Source organism: Diabrotica virgifera, chromosome 6 (genome assembly GCF_917563875.1).
Source record: "Diabrotica virgifera virgifera chromosome 6, PGI_DIABVI_V3a".
NCBI classification, from domain to species: domain Eukaryota; kingdom Metazoa; phylum Arthropoda; class Insecta; order Coleoptera; family Chrysomelidae; genus Diabrotica; species Diabrotica virgifera.
The window spans coordinates 170,613,631-170,632,063 of NC_065448.1; the positions used below are offsets into that span (position 1 = coordinate 170,613,631).

An 18,433-nucleotide genomic window follows, 5' to 3' on the forward strand; every position below is an offset into this window, starting at 1 on the left:
AAAAGCTTAACTTTGACACCCTGTATTTCGGTTATTATCAACTTTTGTACTAAGGTAAGTAAGCTTAAATGTATACTGCAAAAGATCAAAAAGCCTTTGCAATGGTGATCGCCAAAGTTGGATAGTTCTAACATGTCACTTGAAAAAAAAAGATAATTTATACCATTACAATTGAAAAACAAATAATTGAATTGGAAAACAAATAATATCCATAAGTCAGTTTTTCCAAATCCTGGATTTGCATGTCAAAATGTTCAGTGTGTTTTAAATGTGTTAATTTTTTCGAATCCTGTGAAAACAATAAGTATTTTAAAAAAAATTAAACGCAGAATGAAATATGTATTACAGTATTACCGAGGGTAGAAAGTACCTTAGAATAACCATAAAGTTTCTTTCAAATGAGATATTTGAAATTAAAAGTCACACGAAATTTTCTCTTTTCTTTTCACCCCTGTAACCTACTAAAATAAAAATTATAGAAGTTTTCAGGGACTTTCTTCCCTCGGTAATGATGTAATCTTTCATTCTGTGTTTAATTTTTTTAAAAATATTTATTAGTTTTCTCAGGATTTGAAAAAAATTAATAGATTTAAAACACATTGAACATTTTGACAGGCGACATGTTGCGTCAATGCTCTTAATGATACTGTTGATATAGTTCGTACGCTATAACTTTTCCCATGCGTCACGATTCATTTTCAAACAAATTAAGGCAAAACATAAAGTGAAACGAACGTCGATATGCATATACATTTTGTATACTGTATACTATATACTAAACACATCGTCGTACGTTTCACTTTATGTTTTAACTTAATTTGTTTGAACATGGATCGTGACGCATGGGAAAAGCTATAGCGAACGAACAATATAGTGCATCTTAAACTTATTATATTCACTATAATCTTTTGTAACGTCAGCCAGTAACTATTATCTTGACTGTGGAAAGATTTTCTCGCACTGTCGATAAAGGTATTTAAGAGGAAACAGTAGCGATCAACAGGTAGTGAAAACGCGTTCCAAGACCCGTGTTGAGCTGCCCCCCCCCCACTTGCAAAAATCAAAAAACAAATAGCCCTGATTTATGAGCTATTTATGAGCTCTCATATTCCGCAAACTAAAAATTTTGAGCTCGTTCCACTGAGCAGGAATTTGATACTTTAGTGTCCCACTACTTAAAAATAGGAATATTGAATCGGTTTTTGCGGCAGAATTACGAGCTATTTATGAGCTCTTGAAATTATATAGTTTCGATTTTTGAGCTCATCCCCTTCACCCCCAAACAACCCTTTAATTGATTTAACTTAAGAGAAAATGCTGAGAAAACTTAAAATATATCGTATTGCCGATATAATTCCTATAGCCTATATACTCTAAGAATAAACTATTAAATCACGTGCATTTCGATTATTGAGCTACAACCCCTTCGCAAGAAAACCACCCTATCTTCACGGCTTAAGAAAAAGTTTTATTTAAAATGCATTAAACTAATTATTTGGCGACTACATATCATTGAATAATTTATAAGCTTCCAAATTACGCGCATTTAGATCAGTAAATTGCAAATTATTTTGTATAGTGCAGTCACTGAAGGTAAAAATCAACGATTACCTTCAATTTCGGTGAACCTTCATCGATTTTCACGAAAATTGGTCAGTGGTTAGAGGATACGTCAAGAAGCAAATGTGACATGGTACCACCTTGCGCCTTTACCCTGAGGGTGGATACCGCCCCTTCTCGGGGGTGAAAACTATTTTATTAAAAATAACTGCACAAATCAATAAAAGAACAAATTAAAAGCACAATTTATTATATAAAGTTAATAAAATAAGTCAATACTTTTTAAGTTATTAAAGATCAAAGATTTTAATTATTCGTGAAAAAAATGCATGTTATGAAGCTGTTTTTCGTAAATCACTGAAAAACTGTAAGTTTTTACAAAAAAGTTAATAGTAGTTTAATTCGTATAGCTTATATTCTAAGAATAAACTCTTGAATCACGCGCCTTTCGATTATAGAGCTACAACCCCTTCGCAAGAAATCCATCCCATATTCCCGGCTTAAGAGAGAGTTGTACGTAAATAATTTAAATTAATTATTTGGCGACTACATACCGTTTAATAATTTATAATCTTGCAAAATATACGCATCTCAATTATTGAATTGCCATTTTCTTTCTATAGTGCAGTCACTGAAGGTAAAAATCAACTATGACCTTCGATTTCTCGAAACTCTGCCTGGGGGTTGTGAGCGCGAAGACTGAGTGGATTGAGTAGCTCAGAAGTCACGTTCACACTCACAGCCGGTCCCAAGCCCGGAAAAAAGAGGAGGGTTGATGGGCCAGGTTAGCATCCTACCCATTATAAAAGAAAACAAGGCTCAAAGAACCGATATAAAGCCTCGGAACTCGACGGAACCTAAGATGACGAACCACGCAAAGAAAAGGAAAACGAGAAGGAAAAAGAAGCCAACAATCAGATTAGCAACATGGAACATAACTTCGTTCAACAACAAAGACCAAGAGATAATCGAAGAACTGATAAACAAAAACATAGACATTTGTGCAATCCAAGAAACCAAGAAGAAAGGTAAAGGTCAAAGAGACTATAACCAATATATTTTAGCATATAGTGGAGTGAAGAAAGAAGAACGAGCACGAGCAGGCGTAGGTATACTTGTCCATAAAAAATTTAAAGACAACATAAGTAACTGCCGTTACGTCTCCGAAAGAATAATACATATGAACATCACAATGGACTACCAAAAATTAAATGTTATATCTATCTATAGCCCCGAGGACTGCAAACCTAAGAAGGAACGAGAGGCATTCTACGAACAGTTGCAAACCATCCTGGACGATATACCTCATGAAGAACACTTAATTCTTATGGGGGATTTTAATGCACGAATCGGAAATGAAATAGTTCCAGGAGTAAAACAAAGATTCAATGAAAACCATGTCAACTCAAATGGAGAACTCATGGCTAATCTCTGTGCTTTTAACGAACTGCGAATCAATAATACATTTTTCGACCATAAGCTTCAGTATAAATATACGTTTGAAAACTCCAGGGGGCACAAATCTATGATTGACTTTATAGTCACTAATAGAAAAATCCACCCAGAGCAGATTCTAGATATTCGAACTTTAAACTCGGCAGACGCAGGGAGTGAACACAAATTAGTCCTAGCAAAAATAAGAATGAAACTAACACCAAAACATTTTCCACAGGAAATCACCGAGGAAAAATTCAATGTAGAATCACTGTGGAACGATTCTACCAAAGAAATGTACCAAAGGAGGCTAGCACAGAAGATACAGCTGAGGCAGATAGACGACATCGAAGATATAAACGCGAGCTGGGAGAAAATTAAAAACAATATTGAAGAGGCAGCAACAGAAGCTCTAGGAAAACGCAAAGTCATACTGAACAAAAGAAACAACAACAATACACCATGGTTCAGAAAAGAAATAAAAGACAAATGTAAAGAGAAGAGAGACGCCTACATGAAGTATAAAACATCAAACACTCCAGAATCCAGAGACACCTATAGAAGAATACGAAATGAAACAAAGCAATTGGTACGAAGAACAAAAAATGAACACTGGGAACAGTTTACAAAAAGGATGGAAAGCGACTTCTACGGAACACAAAAACAAATATGGAGATTCATAAGAAACCAACGGAAAGAAATGGCAGAATTGAAGGAATACAATAACATACCAGCAAACGAATGGGAAAGATACTTGACGGAACTGTTTAAAGGAAAGGAAAATCATAATCAAAATAATAACCTACCTGAATTAAGACACGAAATTGAAATCAGTTTTCAGGAAGTAGGGGTAGCCATAAATTCACTCAAAAATAGGAAGTCACCAGGACCAGACGGAATAACCAACGAGCTTCTAAAATACGGAGGAGAAAGTATAACCCTAGAGATGACAAAACTTATACAAAAACTAATATTGCACTGCAAGGTACCAGACGCATGGAGAAACAGCATAATGATACCAATGTTCAAAAAAGGAGACAAAGAAGACCCCAACAATTATAGAGGTATAAATCTACTAAACACCGCACTTAAGCTAACCACAAAAGTCCTAACCAACAAAATCAATAAACTAACAACTTTATCAGATGAACAACAAGGATTCAGATCCGGAAGATCCTGCGTAGACGCCGTATTTGTACTGAGACAAATCACAGAAAAGGCCACTGAGTACAATAAACCAGCATATCTATGTTTTATAGACCTGACAAAGGCTTTCGATCGCATCCAAGTCGAAGACGTCTTACATTTACTGTATGGAAGAAACATACCAATCAATATTATACAAACCATCGAAAACATCTACTTTCATAATCGAATACAGGCAAAGATAAATGGAAAACTAACGCAGTTTATACCAGTACAAAGTGGAGTCAGACAAGGTGACTCATTAAGCCCACTGCTCTTTAATATAATAATGGACGAAATAATAGAAGCAGTACGTAAAGGTCGTGGTTACAGAATGGGGAATAAAGAAATCAAAGTATTGTGTTATGCAGACGACGCCGCATTAATCGCCGAGACAGAAGACGATCTCCAAAGATTAACACACATCTTTAATACAACAGCCAAGAAATACAATATGATAATATCAGCAGAAAAAACCAAATGTATGACAACATCTAAATACCCACTACGATGTAAAATCGAAATTGATGGGAAAATAATAAAGCAGGAAGCAAGGTTTAGATATCTGGGAATTGATATAACCAGTTACGGAGATGTTGAAGAGGAAGTACGACAACAAAGCTTAAAAGCAAGTAAAGCGGCGGGATCTCTTAAAGACACAATCTGGAAGAACAAACACTTAAGACAAGACACAAAAGCAAGAATCTATAAAGCAGCAATTAGACCTATATTAACATACACGGTGGAGACAAGGCCTGACACATCTAAAACGAGACGACTACTAGAAACAACAGAGATGAAAATACTCCGACGAATATCAGGGAAAAGTCTGTTGGATAGGGAGAGGAGCGAAAACATAAGAAGATCATGCAATATAGAAGACATAAATGGATGGGTGACAAAACGGAAACAGGAGTGGAACGAACACATTAGTAGAATGGCAGAGGATAGGATAGTACGAATAGCACGAGATAAGTCACCAAATGGACGAAGAAGTATTGGCAGACCAAGAAAAAGGTGGTGCGATAACCTAAACAATTTAGGAGCATAATATTGAAGAAGAAACAGGCTTTAAAGCCTACATACAAGAAGGAAGAAGAGAAGAACCTTCGATTTCGGTAAATCTCCATTCATTTTCACGAATTAACAATAACAACTTGGGGTTTTAACCTGGGGCATATGTCATCCCTTCTCGGGGGTGAAAATTACTTTATTAAAAATAACCCCACAAATCGAGGGAGGGACAAATTGTAAGCAAAATTTGTTGTATAATGTTATTAAAATAAATCAATACTTTTTGAGTTATTAAAGATCAAATATTTTAATTTTTTTGAAAGAAAATGCATGCTTTAAAGCGATTTTTCATAAATAACTCAAAAACTGAAAAACCCTTTAATGTTAATTTAAAGTAAGTTATTGGTAAATAAATGTATATTTTTTTCTACGACTGTATCGAAGGTCATAGTTGATTTTTACTTTCAATGACTGCACTATAGAAAGAAAATGGCAATTCAATAATTGAGATGCGTATATTTTGCGAGCTCATAAATTATTAAACGATATCTAGTCGCCAAATAATTAATTTAAATTATTTTAAGTACAACTCTGTCTTAAGCCGGGAATATGGGATGGTTTTCTTGCGAAGGGGTTGTAGCTCTATAATCGAAAGGCGCGTGATTTAAGAGTTTATTCTAAGAATATAAGCTATACGAATTAAACTACTATTAACTTTTTTGTAAAAACTTACAGTTTTTCAGTGATTTACGAAAAACCGCTTCGTAACATGCATTTTTTTCACGAATAATTAAAATCTCTGATCTTTAATAACTTAAAAAGTATCGACTTATTTTATTAACTTTATATAATAAATTTTGCTTTTAATCTGTTGTTTTATTGATTTGTGCAGTTATTTTTAATAAAATAATTTTCACCCCCGAGAAGGGGCGGTATCCATCCTCAGGGTAAAGGCGCAAGGTGGTACCATGTCACCTTTGTTTCTTGACGTATCCTCTAACCACTGACCAATTTTCGTGAAAATCGATGAAGGTTCACCGAAATTGAAGGTAATTGTTGATTTTTACCTTCAGTGACTGCACTATACAAAATAATTTGCAATTTACTGATCTAAATGCGCGTAATTTGGAAGCTTATAAATTATTCAATGATAGGTAGTCGCCAAATAATTAGTTTAATGCATTTTAAGTACAACTTTCTCTTAAGCCGGGAAGATAGGGTGGTTTTCTTGCGAAGGGGTTGTAGCTCAATAATCGAAATGCACGTGATTTAATAGTTTATTCTTAGAGTATATAGTCTATAGGAATTATATCCGCAATACGATATATTTTAAGTTTTCTCAGCATTTTTCTCTTAAGTTAAATCAATTAAAGGGTTGTTTGGGGGTGAAGGGGATGAGCTCAAAAATCGAAACTATATAATTTCAAGAGCTCATAAATAGCTCGTAATTCTGCCGCAAAAACCGATTCAATATTCCTATTTTTAAGTAGTGGGGGGCCCCCCCCCAACTAAACTATCAAATTCCTGCTCAGTGGAACGAGCTCAAAATTTTTAGTTTGCGGAATATGAGATCTCATAAATAGCTCATAAATCAGGGCTATTTGTTTTTTGATTTTTGCAAGTGGGGGGGGGGGGGGGCAGCTCAACACGGATCCTTCCAAGATTGCGGCTGTAATTTTGAATATTTTTTCGAGATATTTGGCACACGTATTCGTAATATAATAAAGAATGGCGGTACATAGCCCAATTTGAAAAATATATTAATATGTGGAAATTACTCTGTAATTAAATACAATATTAAAAAAACGAGCCTGTACCGCCATTAAGAAGAACAAGAAAATACACTTTCTTCAAAGAAACTTTTTTATCCGATATCTAGATTTTGTGTCATTTTGGAACTACTAAAATTTTTTATTTCATTAGTAGTTCCAAAATGACACAAAATCTATGCATCGGATAAAAAAGTTTATTTGAAGAAAGTGTATTTTTTTGTTCTTCTTAATGGCGGTACAGGCTCGTTTTTTTAATATTGTATAATTACAGAGTAATTTCCACATATTAATATATTTTTTAAATTGGGCTCTGTACCGCCATCCTTTATTATATTACGAATAAGTGTGCCAAATATCTCGAAAAAATATTCAAAATTACAGCCGCAATCTTGGAACGCGTTTTGGCTACCTGTTGATCGCTACTGTTTCACGTTAAAGAGAAGTCAGTCAAATTAACGTCTAAAGATTTGATGCAAATTATTGAAGTAAAGAAAAGCGTTTAACAATAAATAATATTTTAAGATGAGGAATTGTAAAGATAATTTAATTTTCATGTAGAATGTAGAACCCTCATTTATACAATATTTACCGGGTGTCCACTTATATTTTCCCCCATTTTAACTACCTATAACTTCTAAACGGCGTAAGATAGAAATATGCCGTTTTCGCTGTTTTATTTTAGTAAAAGTTTTGTCTGAATGGACTGAATTTTTTATATCGCTTTCAAATACGAAAATAAAAATGGCGGATTTTTGAAAAAAACGTTGTTGGCTTTTTTTTTAATGGAACACCCAGTATATTTTTTTGTAAGTTGAAATAAGGATCATTCACCTATCCAGCGATATAAAGTTTTTCAAAATCGGTTGTCAAATCACTGAGTAATTAATTTTTAAATTGAGCGGTGCAACGTGGATATCCCATACCTAAATAACATAACTAAGCAAAATGATATTATGTTATGTGGTTTCCATATTGCATCTTTCATTTTAAAAATTATTTGCTCAGTCATTTGACAACCGATTTTAAAAAATTTAATATCGATGGATAGGTAAATGAGAGTTTTTTCAAGCTACAAAAAATATACTGGGTGTTTCAATAAAAAAAGTCAACAACGTTTTTTTTTCCAAAAATCCGCCATTTTTTATTTAAAAGCGACATAAAAAATGGTATTTTCCCTAAAAACTTGAAAAGATGGTTATTTCCCTATCCAACGATATAAATTTTTTTAGAATCGGTGGTCAAATGACTGAGCAATTAATTTTTAAAATGAGAGATGCAATGTGGAAGTCACATATTGTTATTTAGGTATGTGATGTCCACGTTGCACCTCTCAATTTAAAAATTAATTACTCAGTTATTTGACAACCGATTTTGAAAAACTTTATATTACTGGATAGGTGAATGACCCTTCTTTCAATTTGCAAGAAAATACTGGGTGTTCTATTCAAAAAAAGTCAGCAACGTTTTTTTCAAAAGTCCGCCATTTTTCTTTTTGTATTTGAAAGCGATATAAAAAATTCAGTCCATTAAGACAAAACTATTACTAAAATAAAACATTTCAGCGAAAACCACATATTTCGATCTTGAGCCGTTTAGAAGTTTTAGGCAGTTAAAATGGGGGAAAATATAAGTGGACAGTGGACACCCGGTAAAGTGGGCTGCTTTAACTTCATGTAAAGTAGAATGAATTTATAAACAATTATTATCGGATAGACGGCACAGTTTTTCTCTAGCAAATTCGTAACAAATGTATTAATATATGGTTTTAACTGTAATAATAATATAATCAAAATGATGATGATGATGAATATATAAAGAATAAATAATATAACGATATAGGTAATAAAAATTTCAATAAATATGTTTTGTGATTTTTGCATAAAATAAATGAAATACTTTCAATGCAAGGATTACTGCGTTTTTTATTTAAATGCATTAAAGGCATAAAAGCATTTTTTAGTGCAAATTTTAACTTCTGTTTGTGCATATTTGCATGCATATTTTAGGGTTTTTTAAGTGCATATTTCACGAGCTCTACTGATGATATAGTGCATCTTAAACTTATTATGTTCACTATAAACTTTTGTAACGTCAGCAACTATTATCTTGACTGTGGAAAGATTTCCTCGCACTGTCGATATAGTTATTTTGCTAACAAGTGCAGAAAGTCATTCTTTTCCGCACGCGACTGCAGTTTGCCGAACGACGCGAAGCGGGAGTTCGGCAAGCAGTCGAGTGCGGAAAAGAGACTTTCTGCAAGAGTTAGGAACAATATTTTTTCTAAGAGTCTTTAAAAAATTACCAAATCTTAATCAGTTAATTTAATTAATATGAAAATACATACACAAATTAATTCTTTGACAAGGTTGTCAAGACCAAACTTTCAATATAATTAGTTAGCATGACGACGATCTTGGTTTCCATGACGATGATTCAAAACGACTGTTATTGTCTACCGATTTGACTTTCGAATATTATGTCAAATAGTATATTGTGCAACAAATGCAGAAAGGTACTAATTTCTCACGAGTTTGAAAAGTTGCGGTACGAGCGCAAGCGAGTGCAGCAATTCAAACGAGTGAGAAATTACCTTTCTGCACGTGTTTCACAATATACTTTTTCTACAAGCACAGTTTTTCCTAAAAATAAAAATCACAATTTCCAAACGACGATTAATTATAATAGGTACCTATGTGATAAATTTTAAACTGTATTTAATTAATAAATACTAATCAATTTAAATTCCTTATACCTAAATAAATTGCACAGAAATCAGTTAAAAAATTAATGCACTGCCTTAATTTGTTTAAATTTAAACAATTATTACACATTATTGACATTATATTTATGCAGTCACGGATTTACACAAAACCTACTTCATTCGACATCTCTTGCACAGGTTGCTAAATCCTTATTGGTTATTTGATAATTATAAAATCTTTAATAAGAATAAAATTGTAAAATAAAACAGTTGTAACATCCATAATTTAGTTTCTATGCTATAGTTAAATATAATAATTGTCTTATAGGTTATATATTTGTCTAAAGTTTAACCACGGATGTAAACAGAATATAACGTTACTCAGAATGCGGTAGTCCACGGATGTAAACAGAATATAACGTTACTCAGAATGAGGTAGTCAACTGTGCAGAAAAGAACTTTGCGGCAAAGAAACGTCACTTTGCGGCACAGAAACGTCACTTTGCGGCACAGAAACGTCACTTTTCTGCACACTAATGTCAAATATCTTATACTGTGAGAAAATATCAAGTTTGCTAACATAAAACCGTGCAGAAAAGTGCACTTTGAATAGTGGTTGTAGAAAAATAATTTTATTTAATCGAATTGTCGTGTTAATTTCATTAAAACAGGAACACAATAAGATATATTTGAAATAAATTAGTAAATAATATCTAAATATTAGTTTATTGCATGTATTATAATTACTTTAAGGCCATATTAACATATCTGAATTAACACGCGTGCGGAAAAGTAAAAACCGCGTGCGGAAAAGTAACACGCGTGCGGAAAAGTGAAACTTTCTAAACTAAAATGCGTACGCGAAAGCAGACATTTTTGCACGCTCGTAGAAAAAAGGTATTTCATAAATGAACGTGAATTATATTGTATTTATCTGTCAGATTATTATGATGAACTACAACAAACCATATTGTGCTATTTTAGCACGTGTGTACATTATTGCTTTTAACGGCGCTAAAAATAAGAAAATAACATCAAAAAGGCGTGAACATAACACCAGAAGGCTATCATTAAAATGCAATAAATTCGAAAGGAACTAATGTACCCAACACGGTTTCCGTTCCAGCAGTTTTAGGAAAGCCGTTATTTTTGTGCAAACCTCTAAGTTTTCCCATTTATCAGGAGACAGTGAAACTACGCCCACATACTAATCAATTCCTTTTCTTTACTTCCTTTCAAAGTGCTTTCACATTTAACGTTTGGGTTTTCCTCGAGCTTTTTACACTCGTACTTTCTTTCGGTTTGGAAAATTACACGCCTTTCATTTCGTACGTTATCCTGCTTCTCCTACGGGAATGAACTATTGGTTTCTCAGCACATAATAGCGATGGATATAAATCAACCTAGTGTCACGTTACCGAGTTTTTATCAACAAACTTTTGATAGCGATAATTGATTTTGGTTTTTATATAAAAGATCTTAATTAAATACACTCTTTAAAAAGTGTGGTTTGCGTTTCGTGATAGGAATGTTACACTTTCAAGGGCGTTCTTTCCTTTCTCATTCAATCATTAAGTTTTCCATTAAAACTTCATGATATAAAGCGATATAAAAAAATTAATGTTGTGCTTTGGCGAGTGACTACAAAGGTTAAATTTTTTATAGACAGGCCTTGAAAATATGGTTTTCAAACAAATATTTGATACATCATGGTAGAGGAACATGTAGGATATTTCGATAAATTCCCTATTAAATTTGTTATTTTCTTGATAAATAACGATGTTATTCCCAAATTCCATGGTGTATTTAATGGAAGTGTTTAGCAAGTGCACAAAGGTCGCGCTAAAGGCGTGAATCACTTTTATGGAGAGTAATCCTAGATTTGAGTAGTTGAGAAGTTTGACCAATTTACGATTTATTAGATACAGGAAGAACAGTAAATTTTGTAGGCAATATTACTAAGCTTACCAATTTCTCTTTTATCCTTAATTTTTAAAAAATGTTGTTAATTGTTAAACCTGAATTGTAGGCAATATTACTAAGCTTACCTATTTCTCTTTTATCCTGTTCACATTTATTTTAAAACAATTATTGTCAATGTCTCTGTCATTGCCTGAGCCATCAGGATCAACATTGTTAGTCGCGGGGGAAGGTGTTACGTCTTTATTATGAATTGTGTTAAACAAGATCTTTTTAATTAATGTGTTTGGATAAGAATTGGAAATAAATAGTTGGTTTAGTGTTTCTAGATTTTTATTATGAAATGAAGGATTTGATAATTTGATGACTCTGATTTTCATTTGGTTTACTGTTAACTTTGCTGGAATGTTTGTGATATGAATGCTAGTTTAAATACCTGCCAGAATGAGTAGGTTTCTGATACCAATCAATTTCAATTATATTGTTTACATCCCTTATCATTCTAATGTCTATAAAGGGAACAGCAAAGTTAGTATCCTCTTTCTCTATAGTAATTGTATGGTTGGGATGAAACTGTTGAAGGTATTTAATAAGTGATCAGTGCTTTTACAGCCAAGATGATGTCACCAACATATTCTTTAATGAAGGAAATGTTGAAAAATAAGACAAGAATGACAGTGTCTAACACATAATCCATAACATAAGCAGCAATAATAGGAGAGATCTTTGCGTTCATAGGGGCACCGAAAGTTTGTTGATATAATTTATTATTAAAAGAGAAATTAATGCTATTAAACAGAAATTCGACGATGTTGATAAAGTTGTCAAAAGAAATAGAACAACAACGTTTAATACGATCCCAATTAGCTTCTATTATCATCAAGTTTATTCTTAAATAAACATTACTAAATAAGGACACAACGTCTAGGCTGACGACAACATAGTTTTCTGGTAATTTGTAATCATTAAATTTATCATTCATTTGAAATTCATCTTCTACATAAAATGTAAATCGTAAGCTTTAGTAAAAATCTCTGTTACAAAAGCAAAGATATGTTCGGTAGGGGTTCCAATCGAAGCTAGTATTGGACGCACTAACAGAATTGGTTTATGGATCTTGGGCAATTAAATGCATACAATTTGGAAATTGTACTATTATAAGTAGTACGTTTCTTTTTGGTGTTGTTATCAATTTATTTAGAAGCAGCCAATGACGTAATTGGTGTATTAGATCTTCTTTGTGAAGAGGGAGAATTTGTATAATATCCATACAAATTGATTTCTTCTGATCTGATGTTTCGGTCTTCCTTAAGTTTTCTTGCACTAGTACTTTCTTTCGATTTGGAAAATTGCACGCCTTTCATTTCGTACGTTATCCTGCGTGACTGAATTATTTGTTTCTCAGCACATAATAGCGATGGATATAAATCAACCTAGTGTCATGTTACCGAGTTTTTATCAACAAACTTTTGATAGAGATAATTGATTTTGATTTTTATATAAAAGATCTTAATTAAATACACTCTTTAAAAAGTGTGGTTTGCGTTTCGTGATGGGAATGTTACACTTTCAAGGGCGTTCTTTCCTTTCTCATTCAATCATTAAGTTTTCCATTAAAACTTCATGATATAAAGCGATATAAAAAAATTTAATGTTGTGCTTTGGCAAGTGACTACAAAGGTTAAATTTCTTATAGACAGGCCTTGAAAATATGGTTCTTACACAAATATTTGATACATGATAGAGGAAGATGTAGGATATTTCGATAAATTCCCTTTTTTGTCATTTTCTTGATGAAAAACCATGGTATTCTTAAAGACCGTGGAGTGACTTGTAAAATGGACGTGTTTAGCAAATGCAGAACGGTCGCGCTGAAGGTGTGGGTCACTTTTATGGACAGTGATCGTAGATTTGAGTAGTTGAGAAGTTTGATCAATTTACGATTAATTACAGGAAGAACAGGAAATTTTGTTGGCAATATTATTAAGCTTACCTATTTCTCTTTTATCCTTAATTTTTGAAAATAGGGTTGTTAATTGTTAATTCTGATCTGAGAGCAACATTTATTTTAAAACAATTACAATTGTTACTATTAGTAGTGTAGGAAATTATGCTAAATTTGTAGTTACTCGAGCGTTATGGGGACCTATTGGATTGTGAAAATTGGGTCCTAAAACCAAAAAAAGTTAAGTAAATTTTTCCATTTAAGTGGGGACTTTCCATTTTTAATTCAATTTTATATTTCCAACACTCGTTGGTTCCGATTATACCGCCATTTATCCATAATTCGACAAAATGTCTTGAATAAAAGTTACTTATTTTTACGTAAGGACTTCAAATATGCAATAAAAGATAGTTGCTCGTATTTAAGATTATTAAGTAACCCCCCACCCCACCTCCCTGGGGGTCGTGTTTGGTGTCATTCGATAGATTTTTCAAAAATATTGAAAAAGTGTATTTTGCAGTTTTTCGATCTGATGTTCATTTCGCAAAATATCGCGGGGTTCCTATTTAAAATTTTAAATTTACCCTCCCCCTCTCCGTGAGGGGTTGTGTTTGGTATCATTCGATAGATTTTTGAAAAATATTGAAGACTTATTTTTTAGATTTTTGATCTGACGTTTATTTCTCGAATTATTCGATTTTTCCTTGCGAAACTTTGTGACTCACCCATTTCCTTACGCCCCTCCCAAACCGTCAGATTTTTTAAATATACACTCTTCTCCATGTAGTTAACTTAACTTAACTTAACTTAATCTAACGAGTTTGAGTTTTTCTAAGGATAGATTTATATTTCGGACCCCCCTTAACGAACTCCCCTGAATTAAGATCCAATATTTATATAGTAGAGATACATTTACAAGGTACAAGGTTTCTCCCCATGTGATAATCTGACGCGCTCGAGTAATACGAGTAACTGCAAAAATCCCCGTTGGGGCCCCTGCCATATGTTTACTTTCTAAATTATTCAATATTATAGTCAACCTCGGAGTAATATTTTTGATATATAGTCCAGGGCGCATCTGTTTTGAGATGGACGTTGAGAGGTGACTCAAATTGTTTTGCAGAAATTGCTTGAAAATAACTCAAATAATAATATTTGAGTTATCCTCCCACTCAAAATTGTCCGGAACATTGTTTAAATAATCAAAATGTCAAAATATAAAGGAAAAATTCGATTTTGTTATTGGTTTTTTGATTATAACTTTAAAACTATTCATTTATGAGAAAAGTTGTGCTGACATAAAAGTTGCGTAATTAAATTTCCTGTAATACAGAATTGGTTAAAAATTTCAAAAATAGTCACCCTTGTTGCAAAATAGCAATAATTTCGAAAAAAACCATACAAAAACAAGTATTCGCATTTTACGTTTTTCAACCATTTACGCTACACTTAGGACCTTCATATTTTACCCAGGAAAACTTTATGATATAGTAAAACAACACTGTAAATTTGATTAAGATCGGTTTAACAGATTTTGCAAAATAAATTTTGCAATCCAGCTTTCGCAAAAAAAATTCATTTTTTTTTTAAATGTTGCAGGACTAAAAATAAAGCAGATAGCACGTTGAATTTTTTTTTGCTTATAGAAGTGTACTGTACTTTTCATTTTTATTTTGCAAAAATAAAATCGATTAATTACCACGGCGTCAGGAATTTTTTTAAATAAACATTAATTTTTGGTGCTACGCTAAGGACAGCGATGTTCGATTCACACAAGTTGATTTCCACCAATATTTCTTCCAATTTTTATCTAAATTATTATTTTCTTACTCTCTATTTTGTTGTATTTTAATATTTTAATTCCACAAAAATCAAACTAATTTTATTATTGTTTGTGAAATATTGTTCAAACAATTGCATATGTTTAAAAATAATAAACTTTTATTCTCTAAGTTAAAATATATGAACAAAGAAAGTTTTTGCTAAAAAAAGTGTTATTTCAAAAGATAGAGTATGTGTTTTTATTTTGCAATAAACAAATTTAAATATTTATATCGAAATATAATAAAAATTAAAATGTATCAAGTAAAATTTAATAAAAAATTTTGGTCTTGGTAAAAGGTATATTATTTTAAAAAGCCCTATAGGGCTACAAACATCGAACAGAACGTTTTCGCTCTAAAAAGAGCATCATCAGTGTTGCAAGAACATGGTGAGCCAACCAAAAAAATTTAAAAAAAATAAAAAAAAATAAAAAAATACGATAACAGTTGCCTGTCAGCTCTTGTAACATAATGACCTAATTTGTTACCTTTGACCCACTTACAACGTGTGGGAGTCATATGTTATCCTAGGGCCATATCCTTAGGGATTATATCCATCCTTTGGAATTTGCTATGTTAGCATTTTGATGTGACTTTTAGTCCATTTTTGAAAGGCTTTGACCTTCGTATTTTTTTGGTTGGCTCACCATGTTCTTGCAACACTGATGATGCTCTTTTTAGAGCGAAAACGTTCTGTTCGATGTTTGTAGCCCTATAGGGCTTTTTAAAATAATATACCTTTTACCAAGACCAAAATTTTTTATTAAATTTTACTTGTAATTAATGGTATACAGCCAGCTACAGGAAATTCTTCCTAGTGGATTTTTAAAATGTATCAATCATTATCAAAGGTCATTGGAATGCCCAATCAGAGCAAACTATCCGCTGTCCTGCGCGTAGCACCAATAATTAATGCTTATTTTAAAAAAATTCCTGACGTTGTGGTAGTAAATTGATTTTAATTTTGAAAATTGCAGATGAAAGCTATAGTACACTTCTATACTCAAAAAAAATTTCAACTTGCAATCTGCTTTATTTTCAGTCCTGTAACATTATGAAAAAATGAATTTTTTTTGCGAAAGCTGAATTTCAAAATTTGTTTTGCAAAATCTATTGAACCGATCTTAATGAAATTTACAGTACTGTTTTACTGTATCATAAAGTCTTTCTGAGTGAAATATGAAGGTCCTAAGTGTAGCATAAATCGTTGAAAAATGTAAAATGCTAATACTTGTTTTTGTATGGTCTTTTCGCAATTATTGCTATTTTGCAACAAGGGTGACTATTTTTTAAATTTTTGACTAATTTTGTATTATAGGAAATTTAATTACGCAACTTTTATGTCAGTACAAATTTTCTTGAAAATGAATATTTTTAACGTTATAATCAAAAAACGAAGAAAAAAATCGAGTTTTTCCTTCATTTTTGACATTTTGATTATTTAAACAATGTTCCGGACTTTTTGAGAGGGAGGATAACTCAAATATTATTATGTGAGTTATTTTCAAGCAATTTCTGCAAAAAAATTTGAGTCACCTCTCAACGTCCAAATGTACTAATATTTTTACAGATGCGCCCTGGTCTAATAAGGTATTGAAAAATATCTATTTAAAGTTGGAGTATGTCATTGCCTGAGCCATGAGGATCAACATTTAGACTAAAAGCCAGTACTTATAGGTGAAATTTTATAACTATTTTAGGCACCATAAGACCCTATAACTTAAATAGTAGAACCTAAAAAAAAACAATTGAGCACTGTGCCGTCACTTTTTAGTGGCACATGCGTCGACAGTGGCGCATCAAACTTTCCACTTACGGACGGGATAAATAAATTAAAAGGTACGCTCCATCACTCCCAGAATTAAATTTGTTTAATTTTTTAAAGTTCTATGTGATTAAAAAATAAGGCTCAGCGTAATTTTAACCCACCACCCCCTTTCCCCTTCCGACACCATCAAAAACTACATTTTTCTTTTTTATTTTTTTTTAGGTGGGATCCATTCAATTTTAGAATTTCAAAAAATTCATAGCCGTGGTTGACGCTTTAAAAAAACATGTCTATTTTTTATAGATCCGTAGGTTGAGTGTACATAACCTCAAAAATTTTTTTTTTTTTAGAAAAAAGGTATAACTTTTTTGAAGGGGGCTGGGCGTCTAATTTTTTTTATTATTTTGTGTATTTTATCAAAAACTGCGTTTTTATTTTTTTTCAGAATTTTCCGAAAGGTTTGACACCTTTAAAAATCTAAAGAACTGTTTTTCTTTTTGGGGTTTTTGGGGATTTTCCTTAGTTTATTGACTTCAAAATAGATCAATGTAATGATTTTTATATGTTTTATGTAAATAAAAGTAAATGAGTCCTTAAGAACATTTAAACATGACAGAAACACGCCCAAACCCCCAAACACCCCACAAAAAACAGTTTTTTGGAGTTTTGAAGGTGGCGAACCTTTCGGAAAATTCTGAAAAAAGGTAAAAACAAAGTGTTTGATAAAATACACAAAATAAAGAAAAATTAGACGTCCAGCCCATCAAAAAAAAGTTATACGTTTTTTTCCAAAAAAAAAATATTTTTTGTATTTCGACAACGGCATCTGATTTGGACGTCGAAACGTTAATAAAGTCATTTTTTTAGTAAAATTGTTGCTTATATCCAATTAAAAATAGTTAGTCTACAGGAGTATATTAAGCTACGTGGTCTACGTAGTCGGCAAACACATTATTATTATTTTTTATTACATGTTAATACAAATTCTTGGCAACGTTATCGTTTCATTCTCGATATAAATCTACCATGTTACCAAACAATTAATTTCAAGAAATTATTCTATCTGGGTGGAACACTTCTAATGTTCTAATGTCATATACGAAACTGGAATGATGCTACAAATATGTTTAGAGTCTACATTTATTCCACTCCCAAAGAAATCTATTACATCATCATGTAAAGACTTTAGACTAATTAGTCTTATGATCTCCTCTCTCAAGCTACTTCTTAAGATAATTCTTAATCGAATCAAGCAGAAATGTGAAAAGACAATGGGAAACCAACAATTCAGTTTCAGAGAAGGATTGGTAA

General features: G+C 32.2%; 1 protein-coding gene across 3 annotated transcripts in view; it reads left to right on the forward strand.

The window, feature by feature from the left end:
- The window catches only part of LOC114329496 (cell adhesion molecule Dscam2), a 1,422,998-nt gene that overhangs the window by 271,128 nt on the left and 1,133,437 nt on the right, over positions 1-18,433 (forward strand). The gene's annotated exons all lie outside the window — the stretch shown is intronic.